Source organism: Arachis stenosperma, chromosome 7 (assembly GCF_014773155.1).
Source record: "Arachis stenosperma cultivar V10309 chromosome 7, arast.V10309.gnm1.PFL2, whole genome shotgun sequence".
Taxonomy (NCBI): domain Eukaryota; kingdom Viridiplantae; phylum Streptophyta; class Magnoliopsida; order Fabales; family Fabaceae; genus Arachis; species Arachis stenosperma.
The window spans coordinates 48,173,668-48,197,789 of NC_080383.1; the positions used below are offsets into that span (position 1 = coordinate 48,173,668).

At 39.0% G+C, this 24,122-nt stretch overlaps 1 non-coding gene across 1 annotated transcript; it reads left to right on the forward strand.

Moving 5' to 3' along the window:
• Positions 1-872: 872 nt before the first annotated feature.
• Positions 873-976, forward strand: LOC130942432 (small nucleolar RNA R71). The gene has a single exon (XR_009071002.1). It is a non-coding gene; the product is annotated as a small nucleolar RNA R71 (small nucleolar RNA).
• Positions 977-24,122: the final 23,146 nt, after the last annotated feature.

Sequence of the window (24,122 nt, forward strand, 5' to 3'; positions counted from 1 at the left end):
CAGATTCCTTTGGATCCTCAATAGTAAACTCCTTCTTGCTTGTGGGACGTCCTAGGAGGTCTTTCTCACTAGGATTTTCGTCCTCCTCCTCCCTTGTGCATTCGGCCATATTGACTATGTCAATGGCCTTGCACTCTCCTTTTGGATTCTCTTCTGTATTACTTGGGAGAGTACTGGGAGGAGTTTCAATGACTTTCTTACTCAGCTGGCCCACTTGTGCCTCCAGATTTCTAATTGAGGATCTTGTTTCACTCATGAAACTGAAAGTGGCCTTTGACAGATCAGAAACTACATTGGCTAAATTAGAGGTGTTTTGTTCAGAATTCTCTGTCTGTTGCTGAGAAGATGATGGATATGGCTTGCTATTGCCCAGCCTGTTGCGTCCACCATTGTTAAAACCTTGTTGAGGTTTTTGTTGATCCTTCCATGAGAAATTTGGATGATTTCTCCATGATGAGTTATAGGTGTTTCCATAAGATTCACCCATGTAATTAACCTTTGCCATGGCAGGGTTCTCAGGATCATAAGCTTCTTCAGAAGCTGCCTCTCTAGTACTGTTGGATGCATGTTGCAATCCATTCAGATTTTGAGAGATCATGTTGACCTGTTGAGTCAACACTTTGTTTTGAGCCAATATGGCATTCAGAGTATCAATTTCAAGAACTCCTTTCTTCTGAGGTATCCCATTGTTCACGGAATTCCTCTCAGAAGTGTACATGAACTGGTTATTTGCAACCATGTCAATGAGCTCTTGAGCCTCTTCAGGCGTTTTCTTCAGGTGAATAGATCCACCTGCAGAATGGTCCAATGACATTTTTGAAAATTCAGAAAGACCATAATAGAATATATCTAATATGGTCCATTCTGAAAACATGTCAGATGGACATCTTTTGGTCAGCTGCTTGTATCTTTCCCAAGCTTCATAGAGGGATTCACCATCTTTTTGTTTGAAAGTTTGAACATCCACTCTCAGCTTGCTCAGTTTTTGAGGAGGAAAGAATTTATCCAAGAAGGCAGTGACTAGCTTATCCCATGAGTCCAGGCTATCCTTGGGTTGTGAATCCAACTATATTCTAGCTCTGTCTCTTACAGCAAAAGGGAAAAGCATGAGTCTGTAGACTTCAGGATCAACTCCATTCGTCTTTACAGACTCACAGATCTGCAAGAACTCAGTCAAAAACTGATAAGGATCTTCAGATGGAAGTCCATAAAACTTGTAGTTTTGTTGCATTAATGCAACTAGCTGAGATTTCAGCTCAAAGTTATTGGCTCCAATGGCAGGAATGGAGATGCTTCTTCCATCAAACTTGGACGTTGGCTTTGTGAAGTCACCAAGCATCCTCCTTGCATTATTATTATTTTCGGCTGCCATCTCCTTCTCTTGTTCGAAAATTTCTAAAAGGTTGCTTCTGGATTGTTGCAATTTAGCTTCTCTTAATTTTCTCTTCAGAGTCCTTTCAGGTTCTGGATCAATTTCAACAAGAGTGCCTTTATCCCTGTTCCTACTCATATGAAAGAGAAGAGAACAAGAAAAGAAAGAGGAATCCTCTATGTCACAGTATAGAGATTCCTTTATGTTAGTAGAAAAAAAAAGGGGTAGAAGAATGAAGAAGGTGATTCGGATTTTTTGGATGAAGAGAGGTGAAGAGAGGTGTTAGTAATTAAATAATTAAATAGAAGAAGAAAAGAGAAGGGAATTTTGAAAATAATTTTTGAAAAAGAGGTTAGTGATTTTCGAAAATTAGAGATAAAATGTAATTAAAATTAAAACATGAAAACAATTAGTTAATTAAAAAGAATTTTTGAAAAAGGGATGAGATATTTTCGAAAATTAGAGAGGGAAAGGTAGTTAGGTGGTTTTGAAAAAGATAAGAAACAAACAAGAAGTTAGTTAGTTAATTGAAAAAGATTTGAAATCAAATTTGAAAAAGATAAAAAGATAGTGAGTTAGATAAGATATTTTGAAATCAAATTTTGAAAAAGATGAAAATTTTGAAAAGGATAAGATAAAAAGATAAGATAAAAATTTTAAGAAAAAGATATTTTGAAAAAGATTTAATTTTTAAAATGACTTAACTAACAAGAAACTACAAGATAAGATCCTAGAACTTAAAGATTGAACCTTTCTTAACAAGAAAGTAACAAACTTCAAATTTTTGAATCAATCACATTAATTGTTAGTGTAATTTCGAAAATATGGTGTAAAGATAAGGAAAATATTTTTGAAATTTTCGAAAATTATAAAAAAATGAAAAAGATATGATTTTTGAAAAATATTTTGAAAAGATAAGATTTTTAAAATTGAAATTTTGACTTGACTTGTAAGAAACAACTAATTTTGAAAATTTTTGACCAGGTCAACCCAAAATTTCGAAAATTTGGAGGGAAATAAGGAAAAGATATTTTTTTGATTTTTGAATTTTTAATTATGAGAGAGAAAAACAACAAAAATACTCAATGCATGAAATTTTTAGATCAAAACCATGAATGCATGCAAGAATGTTATGAATGTCAAGATGAACACCAAGAACACTTTGAAGATCATGATGAACATCAAGAACATAATTTTGAAAAAATTTTTTATGCAAAGAAAACATGCAAGACACCAAACTTAGAAATCTTTAATGCATGGACTCTAATAAACAAAAAATGCATATGAAAAATAACAAACAACACAAAACAAGAAAATATCAAGATCAAACAAGAGGACTTATCAAGAACAACTTGAAGATCATGAAGAACACTATGAATGCATGGGATTTTCGAAAAAATGCAAGAAAAATTTTTAAAGCATGCAATTGACACCAAACTTAAAAATTGACTCAAGACTCAAACAAGAAACACAAAATAATTTTTTTTATTTTTATGATTTTATGAATTTTTTTGAATTTTTATTATTTTTTCGAAAATAAAGTTTAGAAAAACGAAAAATAAAAGAAAAATTTTGAAAAAGATTTTTGAAAAGAAAATTACCTAATCTGAGCAACAAGATGAACCGTCAGTTGTCCATACTCGAACAATCCCCGGCAACGGCGCCAAAAACTTGGTGGACGAAATTGTGATCAATGTTCTAACTATTTTGTATGAAATCATTATTATGGCACCAGTTGAATTCACAACTCCGTTCAACTAACCAGCAAGTGTACTGGGTCGTCCAAGTAATAAACTTTACGTGAGTAAGGGTCGATCCCACAGAGATTGTTGGTATGAAGCAAGCTATGGTCACCTTGTAAATCTCAGTTAGGCAGATTAAAATTGTTTATGGTTTTGGAAATTAATAATAAGAAAATAGATGAAATAATAAAAGGGATAGAACACTTATGCAGATTCATTGGTGGGAATTTCAGATAAGCATATGGAGGTACTGTAAGGCTCAAGGACGCCTGCTCTCCTACTGCTTCAACTCAATCCTTCTTACTCCTTTCCATGGCAAGCTGTATGTAGGGCATCACCGTTGTCAGTGGCTACATCCCATCCTCTCAGTGAAAATGGTCCTCTGCGGCTGTCACTCACATGGCTAATCATCTGTCGGTTCTCAATCAGGTTGGAATAGAATCCATTGATTCTTTTGCGCTTGTCATCACGCCCAGCCTTCAGGAGTTTGAAGCTCGTCACAGTCATTCAATCCTAGAATCCTACTCGGAATACCATAGACAAGATTTAGACTTTCCGGATTCTCATGAATGCCGCCATCTATCTAACTTATACCACGAAGATTCTGTTGGGGAATCTAAGAGATACACATTCAAGCTCTGTTGCATGTAGAACGGAAGTGGTTGTCAATCACGTGCGTTCATAAGTGAGAATGATAATGAGGGTTATCTAATCATCACATTCATCATGTTCTTGGGTGCGAATGAATATCTTGGAATAAGAATAAGAGAGAATTGAATAAAAGAAAATAGAACTGCATTAATACTTGAGGTACAGCAGAGCTCCACACCCTTAATCTATGGTGTGCAGAAACTCCACCGTTGAAAATACATAAGTAAAAGGTTCAGGCATGGCCGAATGGCCAGCCCCCTAAAACGTGATCAATAGCCTCTTAGGATGAAGAATAAAACAAAACTGAGACCAAAGATGTAACGTGGTCAAAAGACATCTAATACAATAGTTAAATGTTCTATTTATAATAAACTAGCTCCTAGGGTTTACATGAGTAAGTAATTGATGCATAAATCCACTTCCGGGGCCCACTTGGTGTATGTTTGGGCTGAGCTTGATCAATCCATGAGCTGAGGCTTCTCTTGGAGTTGAACTCCGAGTTATGACGTGTTTTGGGCGTTCAACTCCGGATCCTGACGTTTTTCTGGCGTTTAACTCCAGACAGCAGCATGTACTTGGCGTTCAACGCCAAGTTACGTCGTCAATTTCCGAATAAAGTATGGACTATTATATATTGCTGGAAAGCCCTGGATGTCTACTTTCCAACGCCGTTGAGAGCGCGCCAATTGGAGTTCGGTAGCTCCAGAAAAGCCATTTCGAGTGCAGGGAGGTCAGATTCCAACAGCATCAGCAGTCCTTTTGTTAGCCTTTTTCAGAGTTTTGCTCAAATCCCTCAATTTCAGTCAGAAATTACCTGAAATCACAGAAAAACACACAAACTCATAGTAAAGTCCAGAAATGTGAATTTAACATAAAAACTAAAGAAAACATCCCTAAAAGTAGCTTGAACTTACTAAAAACTACCTAAAAACGATGCCAAAAAGCGTATAAATTATCCGCTCATCAGATTGCATTCTAAGTTTGGTGCTGCCATGCAACAATTTGATTTTCAATCTTCATTGGGTACTTGCATCATTCTAAAATGAAAGTGTCACACTAAGTTTGGTGTTGCCACTTATTTTTCATACAAAGTACCACGCATACACCACTTATTAATGCAATCTCATTGTCTCTGTTTTCTTTCTTGTGCCTTTATTGTATCCTTAATCTTGCTTGCTTAAGCACATGCATTACTCACAATTCATTGTTTTGAGACATTCATGACCCATCATAAATCCCAGCACCACTGTTTTAATTGTTGCTTGAGGATAAGAAATCATTCTAAACTTGGTGTGGGAAGGGGAAGAATATGAAGAAAATGACAACAAGAATGAAGATGAACTACAAGGTGGTAAAGTTTCTTTTTCTCTTATTTGTTTCCTATACATTCAATTACATGATTGTCTTCTATTTCCTTTATATGCATGTGTGATTACTCCTTGTGAATAAGCATAATTTGATATTTGATTTGTAACATGTTGCTGTGACATTATAACTATCATCTTGAATTTTACTTGCACCCAATATCTCTAAAAATGCAACAGAGAATTATCCTCTTGAAAGGAAAGTGTTGAAGAATTTTATAAATTTTGGGGCAAGTAAAACATTAAGAGGAGTGGAGGTTCTGATTTTATGATTGTGTATTGAGGTTGCATATTTGTAAAAATTTGTATGGGACCTCATAGATAGGAAATGAAGTTTAGAGGAGTATTATGGAAAGTATCAAACATCTATTGATCCAAGAAGCATCAACAAAAGAAAACAAAAGAAAAAGAAAAATAAAGAAAAAGGTCCAAGGCTCTGAGCATCAATTACTAGGAAGAAAAAGAAAGAAACAAGAACTGAAAGAGTTATTATCCTAGTTAAATGCTTGTGGTGGATTTGTGTCAAAGGGTGAGGCTTGAGCAAGTAGATCCTAAGGGGTACTTCAACATCTAATACCTTAGACCAACTGGTTTGGGAGTATTGATTGAAAGCTTATCTTAAAAAGCCGCTTTGAGACATGACACTTAGAGTCGAGGCCAAGATACAAAAAGAAAAGAAAAATGCTAGAAAATAAGTGCTACTTCAAGGTGACAATCTATAAAGAGACTTCAATAATATCATTTGAATGAAAGTCCTAAGATCTAAGACTTCCAAAATGTAAGGACTAATGAGCATTGGAATCCTCGCATAAGCATACAAATTGGAGTTCATCCCATTGTCACTTAATCACTTCACTCACTAAGGCATCATAAGCAATTCTTCAATATATTCCAATTAAGAGAATTCTTTGTGCATAGTTCTTTTCTTGCTTGGGGACTGATGAGCGGATAATTTATACGCTTTTTGGCATTGTTTTTAGATAGTTTTTAGTATGTTTTAATTAGTTTTTAGTATATTTTTATTAGTTTTTAAGAAAAATTCACATTTCTGGACTTTACTATGAGTTTATGTATTTTTCTATGATTTCAGGTATTTTCTGGCTGAAATTGAGGGACCTGAGCAAAAATCTGATTCAAAGGCTGATAAAGGACTGCTGATGCTGTTGGATTCTGACCTCCCTGCACTCGAAGTGGAATTTTTGGAGATACAGAAGTCCAAATAGTGAGCTCTCAATTGCGTTGGAAAGTAAACATCTAGGGCTTTTCAGCAATATATAATAGTCCATACTTTGCCCGAGTTTAGACGATGCAAACTGGCGTTTAACGCCAGCTTTCTGCCCTATTCTGGCGTTAAAAGCCAAAAACAAGTTGCAAAGCAGAGTTAAACGCCAGAAACAAGTTACAAACTGGTGATTAACTCCAAGGAAGACCTCTACATGTGAAAGCTTCAATGCTCAGTCCAAGCACACACCAAGTGGGCCCAGAAGTGGATTTCTGCATTATTTACTTAATTTTGTAACCCTATTAACTAGTTTATTATAGATAGAACTTTTTACTATTGTACTCACATCTTTTGATCATCCTTGATCTGGGGATCGGGTCTTTTCCCTTATTTTGAATTCATATGCCATTTGGGGAGGCTGGCCATTCGGCCATGCCTAGACCTTGTACTTATGTATTTTCAACGGTGGAGTTTCTACACACCATAGATTAAGGGTGTGGAGCTCTGCTGTTCCTCGAGTATTAATACAATTACTACTATTTTCTATTCAATTCATGCTTATTCTTATTCTAAGATATTCATTCGCACTTCAACCTAATGAATGTGATGATCTGTGACACTCATCACCATTCTCACTTATGAACGCGTGCCTGACAAACACTTTCGTTCTACCTGCGAAAGCTAGAGTGTGTATCTCTTGGATTCCTGGTCCACAACGCATGGTTGCCTCTCTTGACAACAGAGCCTTCCATTCCGTGAGATCAGAGTCTTCGTGGTATAAGCTAGAATCCATTGGCAGCATTCTTGAGATCCGAAAAGTCTAAACCTTGTCTGTGGTATTCCGAGTAGGATCTGGGATGGGATGACTGTGACGAGCTTCAAACTCGCGACTGTAGGGCGTGGTGACAGACGCAAAAGGATAGTAAATCCTATACCTCCACGATCAAGAACCAACAGCTGATTAGCCATGCGGGAAACTGTAGAGGACCTTTTTCACTGAGAGGATGGGAAGTAGCCATTGACAACGGTGACACCCAACATACAGCTTGCCATGGAAAGGAGTATGAAGGATTGGATGAAGGTAGTAGAAAAGCAGAAATTCAAAAGGGATAAAGCATCTTCGTACACTTATCTGAAATTCCCACCAATGATTTACATAAGTATCTCTATCTTTATACTCCTTCATATTCCTTTCCATGGCAAGCTGTATGTTGGGTGTCACTGTTGTCAATGGCTACTTCCCGTCCTCTCAGTGAAAATGGTCCTCTACGGTTTCTGTACGGCTAATCAACTGTCAGATTTCTCGTCTCGGATGAAAAATACCATGCACAGATATTGTATGGCTAATCAGCTGTTGGTTCTCGATCGTGTAGGAATATGATTTACTATCCTTTTGCGTCTCTCACTACGCCCTACAGTCGCGAGTTTGAAGCTCGTCACAGTCATCCCATCCCAGATCCTACTCGGAATACCACAGACAAGGTTTAGACTTTTCGGATCTTAGGAATGCTGCCAATGGATTCTAGCCTCTAACACGAAGATTCTAATCTCGGATTCAGATGCCCCATTGTCAGAGGGGAGTCGATGTGAATCGTTGATTAGAAACCCAAGAGATATACATTCAAGCTTGTTTTCATATAGAACGGAAGTGGTTGTCAATCACGCGTTCATAAGTGAGAATGGTGATGAGTGTCACATAATCATCACATTCATCATGTTCTTGTGTGCGAATGAATATCTTAGAACAAGAATAAGCATGAATTGAATAGAAGTACAATAGTACTTTGCATTAATCCTCGAGGAACAGCAGAGCTCCACACCTTAATCTATGGTGTGTAGAAACTCCACCGTTGAAAATACATAAGTGATAATGGTGTTCATTGGCTTCGGCCCCAGAGAGGGAACCAGAATAACCAAGACCTAGGTCTAAGGGCTAAACGTCCAAAGATGTGAGTACAATAGTAAAAAGTTCTATTTATACTAAACTAGTTACTAGGGTTATAGAAATAATTAAATGATGCAAAAATCCACTTCCGGGCCCACTTGGTGTGTGCTTGGGCTGAGTATTGAAGCTTCCATGTGTAGAGGCATTTGACTCTAGCTTGCAACTTGTTTCTAGCATTTAACGCCAGAATAGGCAGAAAGCTGGCGTTGAACGCTAGTGTGCATCATCTAAACTCGGGCAAAGTATGGACTATTATATATTACTGGAAAGCCCTGGATGTCTACTTTAAATGAAATTGAGAGCGCGCCATTTGGACTTCTGTAGCTCCAAAAATTCCACTTCGAGTGCAGGGAGGTCAGAATCTAACAGCATCTGCAGTCCTTTGTCAGCCTCTGAATCAGATTTTTGCTCAGGTCCCTCAATCTCAGCCAGAAAATACCTAAAATCACAGAAAAACACACAAACTCATAGTAAAGTCTAGAAATATGATTTTTGCTTAAAAACTAATAAAAATATACTAAAAACTAACTAAATCATACTAAAAACTATGTAAAAATAATGCCAAAAAGCGTATAAATTATCCGCTCATCACAACACCAAACTTAAATTGTTGCTTGTCCCTAAGCAACTGAAAATCAAATAGGATAAAAAGAAGAGAACATACAATGAACCTCACAATATCAATGAAACTTGTCCCAATCAGATGAGCAGAGCTAGTAGTTTTTTGCCTCTGAACAGTTTTGGCATCTCACTTTATCCCTTGAAATTCTGAATGATTGGCGTCTATAGGAACTTAGAATTTTAGATAGTGTTATTGATTCTCCTAGTTCGGTACGTTGATTCTTGAACACAGCTACTTTATGAGTCTTGGTCGTGGCCCTAAGCACTTTGTTTTCCAGTGTTACCACCAGATACATAAATGCCACAGACACATAACTGGGTGAACCTTTTCAGATTGTGACTTAGCTTTGCTAAAGTCCCCAATTAGAGGTTTCCAGAGTTCTTAAGCACACTCTTTTTGCTTTGGATCACGACTTTAACCACTCAGTCTCAAGCTTTTCACTTGGACCTTCGTGACACAAGCACATGGTTAGGGACAACTTGATTTAGCTTCTTAGGCCCGGATTTTATTTCCTTGGGCCCTTCTATCCATTAATGCTCAAAGCCTTGGATCTTTTTTACCCTTGCCTTTTGGTTTAAAGGGCTATTGGCTTTTTCTGCTTGCTTTTTCTTTTTCTTTCTTTTTTTTTTTTAATTTTTGCCTTATTTTTTTCGCAAGCCTTGTTATTCACTGCTTTTTCTTGCTTCAAGAATCAATTTTATGATTTTTTAGATTATCAATAACATTTCTCTTTTTCACCATTCTTTCAAGAGCCAACAATTTTAACATTCATAAACTTCACTATCAAAAATATGCACTGTTCAAGCATTCATTTAGAAAACAAAAAGTATTGCCACCACATCAAAATAATTAAACTAATTTCAAGATAAAATTTGAAATCCAAGTACTTCTTGTTCTTTTGTAATTAAGCACATTTTTCATTTAAGAGAGGTGAAGGATTCATGAAATTATTCGTAGCTTTAAGGCATAGACACTAGACACTAATGATCATGTAATAAAGACACAAACATGGATAACACATAAAGCATCAAATTCGAAAATAGAAAAATAAGAACAAGAAAATTAAAGAACGAGTCCACCTTAGTGATGGCGGCTAGTTCTTCCTCTTGAAGATCCGATGGAACGCCTAAGCTCCTCTATGTCTCTTCCTTGCCTTTGTTGCTCCATCCTTAGTGCTTTTGGTGCTCCTATCCTTAGTTGCTCCCAATAGTTGTGTGGAGGAAAATGTATCCCTTGAGGCATCTCAGGGATCTCTTGATGAGGGAATTCCTCATGCTTTTGTTGAGATCCATGAGTGGGCTCTCTTGTTTGCTCCATCCTCTTTTTGGTGATGGGCTTGTCCTCTTCAATGAGGATGTCTTCCTCTATGACAATTCCGGCTGAATTGCATAGGGATCACCTTTTTCTTTGCCACAACTTCATAGAAGTGGTCTTGATGGACCTTTGAGATGAATCTCTCCATCTCCTATGACTCGGAGGTGGAAGCTTTTGCCTTTCCTTTCCTCTTTCTAGAGGTTTTTCCGACCTTAGGTGCCATAAATGGTTATGGAAAAACAAAAAGCAATACTTTTACCACACCAAACTTAAAAGGTTTAATCGTCCTCGAGCAAAAGAAGAAAGAAAGAAGGGGGAGAAGAAGAAAATTGAGGAGATGGAGGGAGATAGAGGTTCGGCCAAGGGGGTAGGAGAGTGTTTGTGATGTGTGAAAATGAAGGAGTGAAGAGGTGTATTTATAGGGAAAGAGAGGGAGAGTGGCCAAATGGAATTGGGTGGGTTTGGGAGGGAAAAGTGGTTGAATTTGAAAGTGAGGTAGGTGGGGTTTTTGGGGAAGAGATATGGAGGTGATTGGTGAAGAGAATATAGGGAAGATGATAGGATTTGATTGGTGAGTGGTGTTTTGGGTGGAGTGTTATAGAGATGAGTGAGGGGGAGAGAGAGAGGTGGGGTAGGTGGGGATCCTGTGTGGTCCACAGATCCCGAGGGGTCAAGAATTTCTCATCCCTTCTCCTTTTAGGCGAGCAAAACGCCTTTATTATGCAATCCTTGCGTTTAATGCCAGACTGCTGCTTGTTTCTGGCGTTAAACACAAGATTTTACACATTTCTTGGCGTTTAACGCCAAGCTATTGCTTGTTTCTGGCGTTAAACGCCAGTTTGTTGCTTCTTTCTGGCGTTTAACGCCAGTCTGGTGCTTCTTTCTAGCGTTTAACGCCCAGAATGGTGCCAGACTGGGCGTTAAACGCCCATTCTGCTACCCTTACTGGCGTTTAAACGCCAGTAAGTTTCTCCTCTAGGGTGTGCTGTTTTTAATGCTGTTTTTTATTTTTCTTTAATTTTTGCAGTTGTTTTTGTGACTCCACATGATCATCAACCTAAAAAAAGAAAATAACATAGATAAATAAAATTGGGTTGCCTCCCAATAAGCACTTCTTTAATGTCAATAGCTTGACAGTGAGCTCTCATGGAGCTTCACAGATGTTCAGAGCATTGTTGGGACCTCCCAACACCAAACTTAGAGTCTGACTGTGGGGGCTTTGTTTGACTCTGCATTGAGAGAAGCCTTTCTTGCTTCCTCTCCATGGTTATAGAGGGAGATCCTTGAGTTTTAAACACAAGGTAGTCCTCATTCAATTAAAGGATCAACTCTCCTTTGTCCACATCAATCACAGCTTTTGCTGTGGCTAGGAAGGGTCTTCCAAGGATAATAGATTCATCCTCATCCTTCCCAGTGTCTAGGATTATGAAATCAGTAGGGATGTAAAGGCCTTTGACCTTTACTAGCACGTCCTCTACCTGTCCATAAGCCTTTTTCATGGATTTATCTGCCATTTCTAATGAGAATTTGGCAGCCTGTACCTCAAAGATTCTCCGTTTCTCCATTACGGAGAGTGGCATTAAGTTTATGCCTAACCCTAGGTCACACAGAGCCTTCTCAAAGGTCATGGTGCCTATGGTACAGGGAATTAAGAATTTATCAGGATCCTGTTTCTTTTGAGGTAATATCTGCCTAATCAAATTGTTTAGTTCATTGGTGAGCAAGGGGGTTCATCCACCCAAGTCTCATTACAAAATAACTTGGCATTCAGCTTCATGATTGCGTCAAGGTACTTAGCAACTTGCTCTTCAGTAATATCTTCATCCTCTTCAGAGGAGGAATACTGGTGCACGAAATTGTGATCATCAATGGCGCCATCAACATAGTACGCTCAATTGCAATCTCAACTCTTTATCACAACTTCGCACAACTAACCAGCAAGTGCACTGGGTCATCCAAGTAATAAACCTTACGCGAGTAAGGGTCGATCCCACAGAGATTGTTGGTATGAAGCAAGCTATGGTCATCTTGTAAATCTGAGTCAGGCGGATTCAAATGGTTATGGATGATTTATGAATAAAACATAAAATAAGGATAGAGATACTTATGTAATTCATTGGTGAGAATTTCAGATAAACGTATGGAGATGCTTTGTCCCTTCCGTCTCTCCGCTTTCCTACTGTCTTCATCCAATCCTTCTTACTCCTTTCCATGGCAAGCTGTATGTTGGGCATCACCGTTGTCAGTGGCTACAGTCCCGTCCTCTCAGTGATTCTTTTGCGTCTGTCACTAACGCCCAGCCTTCAGGAGTTTGAAGCTCGTCACAGTCATTCAATCATTGAATCCTACTCAGAATACCACAGACAAGGTTTAGACCTTCCGGATTCTCTTGAATGCCGCCATCAATTCTAGCTTATACCACGAAGATTCCGATTAAGGGATCCAAGAGATATCCACTCAATCTAAGGTAGAACGGAGGTGGTTGTCAGGCACACGTTCATAGGTGAGAATGATGATGAGTGTCACGGATCATCACATTCATCAAGTTGAAGAACAAGTGATATCTTAGAACAAGAACAAGCTGAATTGAATAGAAGAACAATAGTAATTGCATTAATACTCGAGGTACAGCAGAGCTCCACACCTTAATCTATGGTGTGTAGAAACTCCACCGTTAAAAATACATAAGAACAAGGTCTAGGCATGGCCGTGAGGCCAGCCCCATGATCTAAGATAGCATAAGACTACTCAAAGATAGCTACCAAGATGAGAATACAATAGTAAAAGGTCCTATATTTAGAGAACTAGTAGCCTAGGGTTTACAGAAATGAGTAAATGACATAAAAATCCACTTCCGGGCCCACTTGGTGTGTGTTTGGGCTGAGCATTGAAGCTTTCATGTGTAGAGACTTTTCTTGGAGTTAAACGCCAGCTTTTGTGCCAGTTTGGGCGTTTAACTCCCATTCTTGTGCCAGTTCCGGCGTTTAACGCCGGGCAGTTTTGAGCTGATTTGAAACGCCGGTTTGAGCCATCAAATCTCGGGCAAGTATGGACTATTATACATTGCTGGAAATCCCAGGATGTCTAATTTCCAACACAATTGAGAGCGCGCCAATTGGGCTTCTGTAGCTCCAGAAAATCTACTTTGAGTGCAGGGATTTCAGAAACCAACAGCATCTGCAGTCCTTTTCAGCCTCTGAATCAGATTTTTGCTCAGGTCCCTCAATTTCAGCCAGAAAATACCTGAAATCACAGAAAAATACACAAACTCATAGTAAAGTCCAGAAAAGTGAATTTTAACTAAAAACTAATAAAAATATAATAAAAACTAACTAAAACATACTAAAAACATACTAAAAACAATGCCAAAAAGCGTATAAATTATCCGCTCATCACAACACCAAACTTAAATTGTTGCTTGTCCCCAAGCAACTGAAAATCAAATAAGATAAAAAGAAGAGGATATGCAATGAATTGCAAAAACATCTATGAAGATCAGTATTAATTAGATGAGCGGGGCTTTTAGCTTTTTGCCTCTGAATAGTTTTGGCATCTCATTCTATCATTTGAAATTCAGAATGATTGGCTTCTATAGGAACTCAGAATCCAGATAGTATTATTGATTCTCCTAGTTAAGTGTGAGGATTCTTGAACACAGCTACTTTATGAGTCTTGGCCATGGCCCAAAGCACTCTGTCTTCCAGTATTACCACCGGATACATACATGCCACAGACACATAATTGGGTGAAGCTTCTCAGATTGTGACTCATCTTTGCTAGAGTCCCCAATTAGAGGTGTCCAGGGTTCTTAAGCACACTGTTTTTGCCTTGGATCACAACTTTATTTCTTTCTCTTCCCCTTTTTTTCTAAATTTTTTTTATTTTTTTATTTTTTTTGTATTCACTGCTTTTTCTTGCTTCAATAATCATTTTTATGATTTTTCAGATCCTCAGTAACATGTCTCCTTTTTCATCATTCTTTCAAGAGCCAACATTCATGAACAACAAATTCAAAAGGCATATGCACTGTTCAAGCATAAATTCAGAAGTCAAAAGTATTGCCACCACATCAAAATAATTAATCTGTTATAAAATTCAAAATTCATGCAATTCTTCTCTTTTTCAATTAAGAACATTTTTCATTCAAGAAAGGTGATGGATTCATTGGACATTCATAACTTTAAGGCATAGACACTAAGACACTAATGATCATAAGACACAAACATAGATAAACATAAGCATAAAATTTGAAAAACAGGAAAATAAAGAACAAGGAGATTAAAGAACGGGTCCACCTTAGTGATGGCGGCTTGTTCTTCCTCTTGAAGATCTTATGGAGTGCTTGAGCTCCTCAATGTCTCTTCCTTGCCTTTGTTGCTCCTCTCTCATGATTCTTTGGTCTTCTCTAATTTCATGGAGGAGGATGGAATGTTCTTGGTGCTCCACACTTAGTTGTCCCATGTTGGAACTCAATTCTCCTAGGGAGGTGTTGATTTGCTCCCAATAGTTTTGAGGAGGAAAGTGCATCCCTTGAGGCATCTCAGGGATTTCATGATGAGTGGGATCTCTTGTTTGCTCCATCCTTTTCTTAGTGATGGGCTTGTCCTCATCAATGAGGATGTCTCCCTCTATGTCAATTCCAACTGAATAACAGAGGTGACTGATGAGCGGATAATTTATACGCTTTTTGGCATTGTTTTTAGGTAATTTTTAGTAAGTTCAAGCTACTTTTAGGGATGTTTTCATTAGTTTTTATGTTAAATTCACATTTCTGGACTTTACTATGAGTTTGTGTATTTTTCTGTGATTTCAGGTAATTTTTGGTTGAAATTGAGGGACTTGAGCAAAACTCTGATAGGAGGTTGACAAAGGACTGCTGATGCTGTTGGAATCTGACCTCTCTGCACTCGAAATGAATTTTCTGGAGCTACAGAACTCCAAATAGCGCGCTCTCAAAGGCGTTAGAAAGTAGACATCCAGAGCTTTCCAGAAATATCTAATAGTCCATACTTTATTCGGGAATGGATGACGTAAACTGGCGCTCAACTCCAGTTCCATGTTGCTGTCTGGAGTAAAACGCCAGAAACACATCACGACCCGGAGTTGAACGCCCAAAACACGTTACAACTTGGCGTTCAACTCCAAAAGAAGCCTCAGCTCGTGGATAGATCAAGCTCAGCCCAAACATACACCAAGTGGGCCCCGGAAGTGGATTTATGCATCAATTACTTACTCATGTAAACCCCAGTAGCTAGTTTAGTATAAATAGAACATTTTACTATTGTATTCAGTGTCTTTTGACCACGTTAGATCTTTAGTCTCAATTTTGTTTCATTATTCATCTTAGGAGGCCATTGATCACGTTTTGGGGGGCTGGCCATTCGGCCATGCTTGAACCTTTCACTTATGTATTTTTAACGGTGGAGTTTCTACACACCATAGATTAAGGGTGTGGAGCTCTGCTGTACCTCAAGCTTTAATGCAATTACTACTCTTTTCCTATAAATTTCATTTATTCCTGTTCTAAGATATTCGTTTCACTTCAACTTGATGAATGTGATGATCCGTGACACTCATCATCATTCTCACCTATGAACGCGCGTGACTGACAATCACTTTCGTTCTACCTTAGACCGGGTGCATATCTCTTGGATTCCTTAATCAGAATCTTCGTGGTATAAGCTAGAATTGATGGCGGCATTCTTGGGAATCCGGAAGGTCTAACCTTGTCTGTGGTATTCCGAGTAGGATTCCGGAATTGAATGACTGTGACGAGCTTCAAACTCCTGAAGGCTGGGCTTTAGTGACAGACGCAAAAGAATCAATGGATTCTATTCCAACCGGATTGAGAACCGACAGATGATTAGCCGTGCTGTGACAGAGCATTTGGACCTTTTTCATTGAGAGGATGGGATGTAGCCATTGACAACGGTGATGCCCTACATACAGCTTGCCATGGAAAGGAGTAAGAGGGATTGAAGGAAGAAGTAGGAAAGTAGAAAAAGAAAGGGCACAGTATTTCCATACGCTTATCTGAAATTCCCACTATTAATTTACATAAGTATTTCTCTCCCTTTATTTTATTTATCTTTTAAATATCTAATCCAATTACATTTGACTCTACCTGACTGGGATTTACAAGATGACTATAGCTTGCTTCATACCAACAATCTCTGTGGGATCGACCCTTACTCACGTAAGGTTTATTACTTGGACGACACAGTACACTTGCTGGTTAGTTGAACGGAGTTGTGGAAAGAAAGTGCTGAGTTAATAAATGCACATACCAAAGAGCCAATATTGTTGATCACAATTTCGTCCACCAGTGACAAATGAGATGAGGAAAGGCTAACCTTGCCAAAGTAGAGGACTTGTCCGCTACCTTATAAAGCTCTTGGGCTATAACCTCATGAACTTCTACTTCCTCTCCAATCATGATGCTATGAATCATGATGGCCCGGTCTATAGTAACTTCGGACCGGTTGCATGTGGGAATGATTGAGCGTTGGATAAACTCCAACCATTCCCTAGCCACGGGCTTGAGGTCATGCCTTCTCAGTTGAACCGGCTTCCCTCTTGAATCTCTCTTCCATTGAGTGCCCTCTTCACAATTGTCTATGAGGACTTGGTCCAACCTTTGATCAAAGTTGACCCTTCTAGTGTAAGGGTGTTCATCTCCTTGCAACATGGGCAAGTTGAATGCCAACCTTACATTTTTCGGACTAAAATCTAAGCATTTCCCCCGAACCATTGTTAGCCAATTCTTTGGGTCCAGGTTCACACTTTGATCATGGTTCTTGGTGATCCATGCATTGGCATAGAACTCTTGAACCATTAAAATTCCGACTTGTTGAATGGGGTTGGTGAGAACTTCCCAACCTCTTCTTCGGATCTCATGTCGGATCTCCGGATATTCACTCTTTTTGAGTTTGAAAGGGACCTCGGGGATCACCTTCTTCATGGCCACAACTTCATAGAAGTGGTCTTGATGCACCCTTGAGATGAATCTCTCCATCTCCCATGACTCAGAGGTGAAAGCTTTTGCCTTCCCTTTCCTCTTTCTAGAGGTTTCTCCGGCCTTAGATGCCATAAATGGTTATGGAAAAACAAAAAGCAATGCTTTTACCACACCAAACTTAGAAGGTTTGCTCGTCCTCGAGGAAAAGAAGAAAGAAGAGAGTAGAAGAAGAAGAAATAGAGGAGATGGAGGTGGCTTTGTGGGTTGGCCAAAGGGAGAGAAGTAGTGTTTAGGTTGTGTGAAAATGAGGTGGTGAAGATAGGTTTATATAGGAGTGGAGAGGGGTGTATGGTTCGGCCATTATGGGTGGGTTTGGGAGGGAAAGTGGTTTGAATTTGAATGGTGAGGTAGGTGGGGTTTTATGAAGGATGGATGTGAGTGGTGAAGAGAATAGTGGGATTTGATAGGTGAGGGGTTTTTGGGGAAGAGGTGTTGAGGTGATTGGTGAATGGGTGAAGAAGAGAGAGAGAGTGGTGGGGTAGGTGGGGATCCTGTGGGGTCCACAGATCCTGAGGTGTCAAGGATAATTCATCCCTGCACCAAGTGGCGAGCAAAAATGCTCATTCTGCCAATCCTGGCGTTAAACGCCAGGCTGGTGCCCATTTCTGGCGTTTAACGCCAGCTTGATGCCCATTCCTGGCGTTAAACGCCAGTCTGGTGCCTCTTTCTGGCGTTAAATGCCCAGAATGGTGCCAGACTGGGCGTTAAACGCCCAGAATGGTGCCAGACTGGGCGTTAAACGCCCATTTGCTGCCCTTGCTGGCGTTTAAACGCCAGCAAGGTTTTTCTCCAGGGTGTGCTATTTTTCTTTTTATTTTTCATTTTGTTTTTGCTTTTTCAATTGATTTTGTGACTTCCCATGATCATCAACCTATAGAAATCATAAAATAACAAAAGAATTTAGATAATTATAACATTGGGTTGCCTCCCAACAAGCACTTCTTTAACGTCAGTAGCTTGACAGTGGGCTCTCATGGAGCCTCACAGATGTTCAAAGCAAAGTTGGAACCTCCCAACACCAAACTTAGAGTTTGAATGTGGGGGTTCAACACCAAACTTAGAAGTTGATTGTGGCCTCCCAACACCAAACTTAGAGTTTGACTGTGGAGGCTCTGTTTGACTCTGTTTTGAGAGAAGCTCTTCATGCTTCCTCTCCATGGTAACAGAGGGATATCCTTGAGCCTTAAACACAAAGGATTCTTCATTCACTTGAATGATCAATTCTCCTCTGTCAACATCAATCACAGCCTTTGCTGTGGCTAGAAAGAGTCTGCCAAGGATGATGGATTCATCCATGCACTTCCCAGTCTCTAGGACTATGAAATCAGTAGGGATGTAATGGTCTTCAATCTTTACCAGAACATCCTCTACAAGTCCATAAGCTTATTTTCTTGAATTTTCTGCCATCTCTAGTGAGATTCTTGCACCTTGTACCTCAAAGATCCCTAGCTTCTCCATTACAGAGAGAGGCATGAGGTTTATACTTGACCCTAAGTCACACAGAGCCTTCTTAAAGGTCATGGTGCCTATGGTACAAGGTATTGAGAACCTTCCAGGGTCCTGTCTCTTTTGAGGTAAATAACTTGTCATTAAGCTTCATGATTTCTCCAAGGTATTTAGCAACTTGCTCTTCAGTGACATATTCGTCCTCTTCAGAGGAAGAATACTCATCAGAGCTCATACATGGCAGAAGTAAATCTAATGGAATCTCTATGGTCTCATTATGAGCCTCAGATTCCCATGGTTCCTCATTAGGGAACTCAGTGGAGGCCAGTGGACGTCCATTGAGGTCTTCCTCAGTGGCGATCACTGCCTCTTCCTCCTCTCCAAGTTCGGTCATGTGGGCCATGTTAATGGCCTTGCATTCTCCTTTTGGATTCTCTTCTGTATTGCTTGGAAGAGTGCTTTGAAGGAGTTCAGTAATTTTCTTGCTCAGTTGTCCCACTTGTGCCTCCAAATTCCTAATGGAGGACCTTGTTTCAGTCATAAAACTTTGAGTGGTTTTGATTAGATTAGAGACCATGGTTGCTAAGTCAGAGTGGCTCTGCTTAGAATTCTCTGTCTGTTGATGAGAAGATGATGGAAAAGGCTTGCCATTGCTAAACCTGTTTCTTCCACCATTATTGTTGTTGAAACCTTGTTGAGGTCTCTGTTGATCCTTCCATGAGAGATTTGGATGATTTCTCCATGAAGGATTATAGGTATTTCCATAGGGTTCTCCCATGTAATTCACCTCTTCCATTGAAGGGTTCTCAAGATCATAAGCTTCTTCTTTAGATGAAGCGTCCTTAGTACTGCCTGGTGCAGTTTGCATTCCAAACAGACTTTGAGAAATCATATTGACTTGCTGAGTTAATATTTTGTTCTGAGCCAATATGGCATTCAGAGTATCAATCTCAAGAACTCCTTTCTTCTGATTCGTCCCATTGTTCACAGGATTCCTTTCAGAAGTGTACATGAATTGGTTATTTGCAACCATTTCAATGAGTTCTTGAGCTTTTGTAGGCGTCTTCTTCAGATGAAGAGATCCTCCAGTAGAGCTGTCCAGTGACATCTTGGACAGTTCAGACAGACCATCATAGAATATACCTATGATGCTCCATTCAGAAAGCATGTCAGAAGGACACTTTCTGATCAATTGTTTGTATCATTCCCAAGCTTCATAGAGGGATTCACCTTCCTTCTATCTGAAGGTTTGGACTTCCACTCTAAGCTTACTTAATTTTTGAGGTGGAAAGAACTTTGCCAAGAAGGCATTGACTAGCTTTTCCCAAGAGTTTAGGCTTTCTTTAGGTTGTGAGTCCAACCATATCCTAGCTCAATCTCTTACAGCAAAAGGGAATAGCATAAGTCTGTAGACCTCAGGGTTAACCCCATTAGTCTTGACAGTGTCACAGATTTGCAAGAACTCAGCTAAAAACTGATGAGGATCTTCCAATGGAAGTCCATGGAACTTGCAATTCTGTTGCATTAGAGAAACTAATTGAGGCTTAAGCTCAAAGTTGTTTGCTCTAATGGCAGGGATAGAGATGCTTCTCCCATAAAAGTCGGGAGTAGGTGCAGTAAAGTCACCCAGCACATTCCTTGCATTGTTGGCATTGTTGTTGTTTTCGGCTGCCATGGGTTCTTCTTCTTTGAAGATTTCTGTTAGGTCCTCTACAGAGAGTTGTGCCTTAGCTTCTCTTAGCTTTCGCTTCAAGGTCCTTTCAGGTTCAGGATCAGCCTCAACAAGAATGCTTTTGTCTTTGCTCCTGCTCATATGAAAGAGAAGAGAACAAGAAAATATGGAATCCTCTATGTCACAGTATAGAGATTCCTTGAGGTGTCAGAGGAAAAGAAAAATAGAAGGAAGTGGTAGAAGAATTCGAACTTATCAAGAAAGATAGAGTTCAAATTGTGCATTGAGGAGGAGTGTTAGTCCATAAATAGAAGGATGTGAGAAGAGGGGAAGAAATTTTCGAAAATAAATTAAAAAGATTTTAAAAACATTTTCAAAAATACTAATTGATTTTCGAAAACTTAAGAGTGGAAAAAGAAATCAAGTGATTTTTTAAAAAGATTTTGAAATTAGAAATCAAAAAGATATGATTGAAAACTATTTTGAAAAAGATGCGATTAAGAAGATATGATTGAAAAGTTATGGTTTTAAAAAGATGTGATTGAGAAGATATGATTTGAAAAACAATTTAAAAAGATTTGATTTTTAAAATTAATGACTTGGCTAACAAGAAAAGATATGATTTAGACATTAAACCTTTCTCAACAGAAAAGGCAACATACTTGAATTGTTGAATCAAATCATTAATTGTTAGCAAGTATTTTTGAAAAAGAAAGAAATTGATTTTTAAAATATATGATTGAAAAGATATGATTTGAAAAAGATTTGATTTTGAAAAATTTTGAAAACTTGAAAAAAATTTGAATTAAAAACAAAATCTTCCCTCTTGTACCATCCTGGCGTTAAACGCCCAGAATGGTATCCATTCTGGTGTTTAACGCCCAAAACACTACCTTTTTGGGCGTTAAACGCCCAGCCAGGCACCCTGGTTGGCGTTTAAACGCCAGTCTTCCTTCCTCATTGGGCGTTTTGAACGCCCAGCTTTTTCTGTGTAATTCCTCTACTGAATGTTCTGAATCTTCAATTCTCTGTATTAATGACTTGAAAAGACACAAATTAAAAATTTTTTTGGATTTTTAATAATGAGGAATAATCAAAATGCAACTAAAATAAAAAAAACAATGCATGCAAGACACCAAACTTAGAAGTTTGTATACTATTGACACTAACAAATTGAAAATGCATATGAGAAACAACAAAACACACAAGACAAGAGAATTTAAAGATCAGAACAAGAAAATCATCAAGAACAACTTGAAGATTAATGAAGACACATGAATGAATTCGAAAAATGCAAGAAGAATAGAAACATGCAATTGACACCAGACTTAAAATGAGACACTAGATTCAACAAGAAACATAAAATATTTTTGGTTTTCATGATATTGTAATTTTTTTTTGGATTTTTCGAAAATTAAATGGAACAGAAAATAAAGATATCAAAATTTTTAATGAGAATTCCAGGAATCATGCAATGTTAGTCTAAAGCTTTAGTCTAAAGAAATTAGACATGGCTAGCCAAGCTTCAGCAGGACATAACGTAAAACCCGGTTAATTAACGGCTAATTAACCCATAAATGAGAATTTATTCTAGAAAGCCTAAAATGTGATTTTTATGGCTAAATGTGATAGAGGAGATTGAGACGAGAATTTTGGTACCAATTTTAAAGAATTCGGACCAAGATTGGACCGAACGGGCCAAACGGGGCCAACCGGACCCAAAGTGGGTCCTTGGCCCAACATAACTAAACCAAAACCCTAGTTTTCAGCACTCTCTCTCCTCACAACACTCAAAAAACACGCTGAAATTGAAGAGAGGGGAGGAAGAACACTCTCTCAACTTCTTTCTCTCACTTGATCTTCAAACCACCATAACTTTTGATCTAGAGCTCCGATTGTCGCTCCGTTTGCGGCCACGCGTTCACCGCGGAGAGCTCTACAAAACCCATACAATGAATCTTGAGGTAAGCCACAAGTTTCTGTTCGAAATTCCAGCCCTTATTTTCGAGTTTCATGGGTAAAATGTTGAGATTTTGGGTTCTTTGATGTTATAGGACCCAACTCTCTTGAAGGAGAAGGTTAATCTTGTCTCCTTGGACCTTGGGTGTGGTAAGACTCTCAACCCTAGTGTAATTTGTGATTTTATGATGTTTGGGTTTTGAGATGTTGTGTATGGGTATGATGGTTGTGGCTTAGGTTGTGTGTATGTGAATATTGGAGCTTGATTGGTGACTTTGAAAAGCTTGGAAAGGGTTTGGTGGTGAAAAATCTGTTCTTGGAGGTGTTGAGACCTTGAGAGCTTGTCGATAAGTGGTTTGGAAGTGCTCCGGGGGAGCTTGGGAAATTCGGCTAAGGTATGGTTTTGGTTTCCCGTATCTAATATGTAATGTGGTAGGAAATACTTAGGCTAGAGGCCCTAAGATAGGCATTGAATTGTTGATGTTGTTGAATGATTGAGATATATGATGTGGTCATATATGTGATGATGATTATTGATGCCTTGGTGGTATGATGTTTGAGAAATATGCATGTTGTGATATATGCTTGATGATTGGTTATGGTTGAATTGTGGGTTGAACCATGTTTATGGTGAGTATGATGTTGATTGTGTACAATAATGATTTATTGGGATTGGTGTTGTTGAGAATTGGCATGAGGAATAGTATATGATATGTCAATGTGTTTGAGTTTGAGCCACTTGGGTGAAGTGGGGTAAAATGATGAGATAGTGATTTTTGGTAAATTGTGGTAATGTGTCAATGTGTGAGTTGAGGAGGCTTGAAGTTGAATTTGATACATTTTGATTGATTTCAAAGAAAAGGGATGAAATTGGCATGTTTTGATTGATTTTGAAAAGAGTTGAAAATGGCTTGTTTTGAAAATGGCATATTGTGGTTTTGTATGAAAATATGGTTTTTAGGCATACTTTGACGGGACATAACTTGGACTACGGATCTCCGGTTTGTACCAAATCTGTTTAAAAATGAAATTGGATCCGGGATGTCCATGCCGTTCGAAGAACGGGTGAAAAACGATTTAAAATGAGGAAGTTATGTCCGTTGGAAGATTGGGGTTTAAATCTGTGAATTCTGCAGCTTTTAACTTAGAAAATTTTTAGCAGAATGACCCCTTGCGCGTGGGCGCACCTGGCGCGTGCGCACCGATCTTCCGAAAAAGTGCTATCCACGCGTACGCGTGATGTGCGCGGGCGCGCCGATTGTGCTGCACTCAATGCCCAGCCATTTTCCAGAGAGTTATGCCAGAACTGTGCCAGTGTTGTGCCTGGGGCATGAGAACACCCGCGCGTACACGTGGTTGACGCGTGCGCGTCGATTGGCAAGTTTGTAATCCACGCGTTAGCGTGCATGACGCTTGCGCGTCGATGAGTTTTTGAGGCCATCCACGCGTGCGCGTGGAGTGCGCGTACGCGCGGCCCTGTTTTCATCCCAAAGTTGATTTTTGAGTTTTAAAAGCCAAATCTCATACTTCTAAGCCTCCGATCTCACCATGTATGTCTTGAATCATTATGATATGCCTAGCTATTAGAAAAGGAGCTAGTGAATGAAGTAACTTGCGAGTGAAGCAAGGGAAAAATGAATGATCAATGAGGATCAAAGATGATTATGTGAGATGCGGAGGACGGTGGTGGAAGTGCTTGTTATGCCATGGGCCGAAAGGCTGTAATTGTTAATGAAATGGCTGGTTATGGATTTAACCGCGAGCCGGAATGGCTGTGTATGATTATGAATATTGG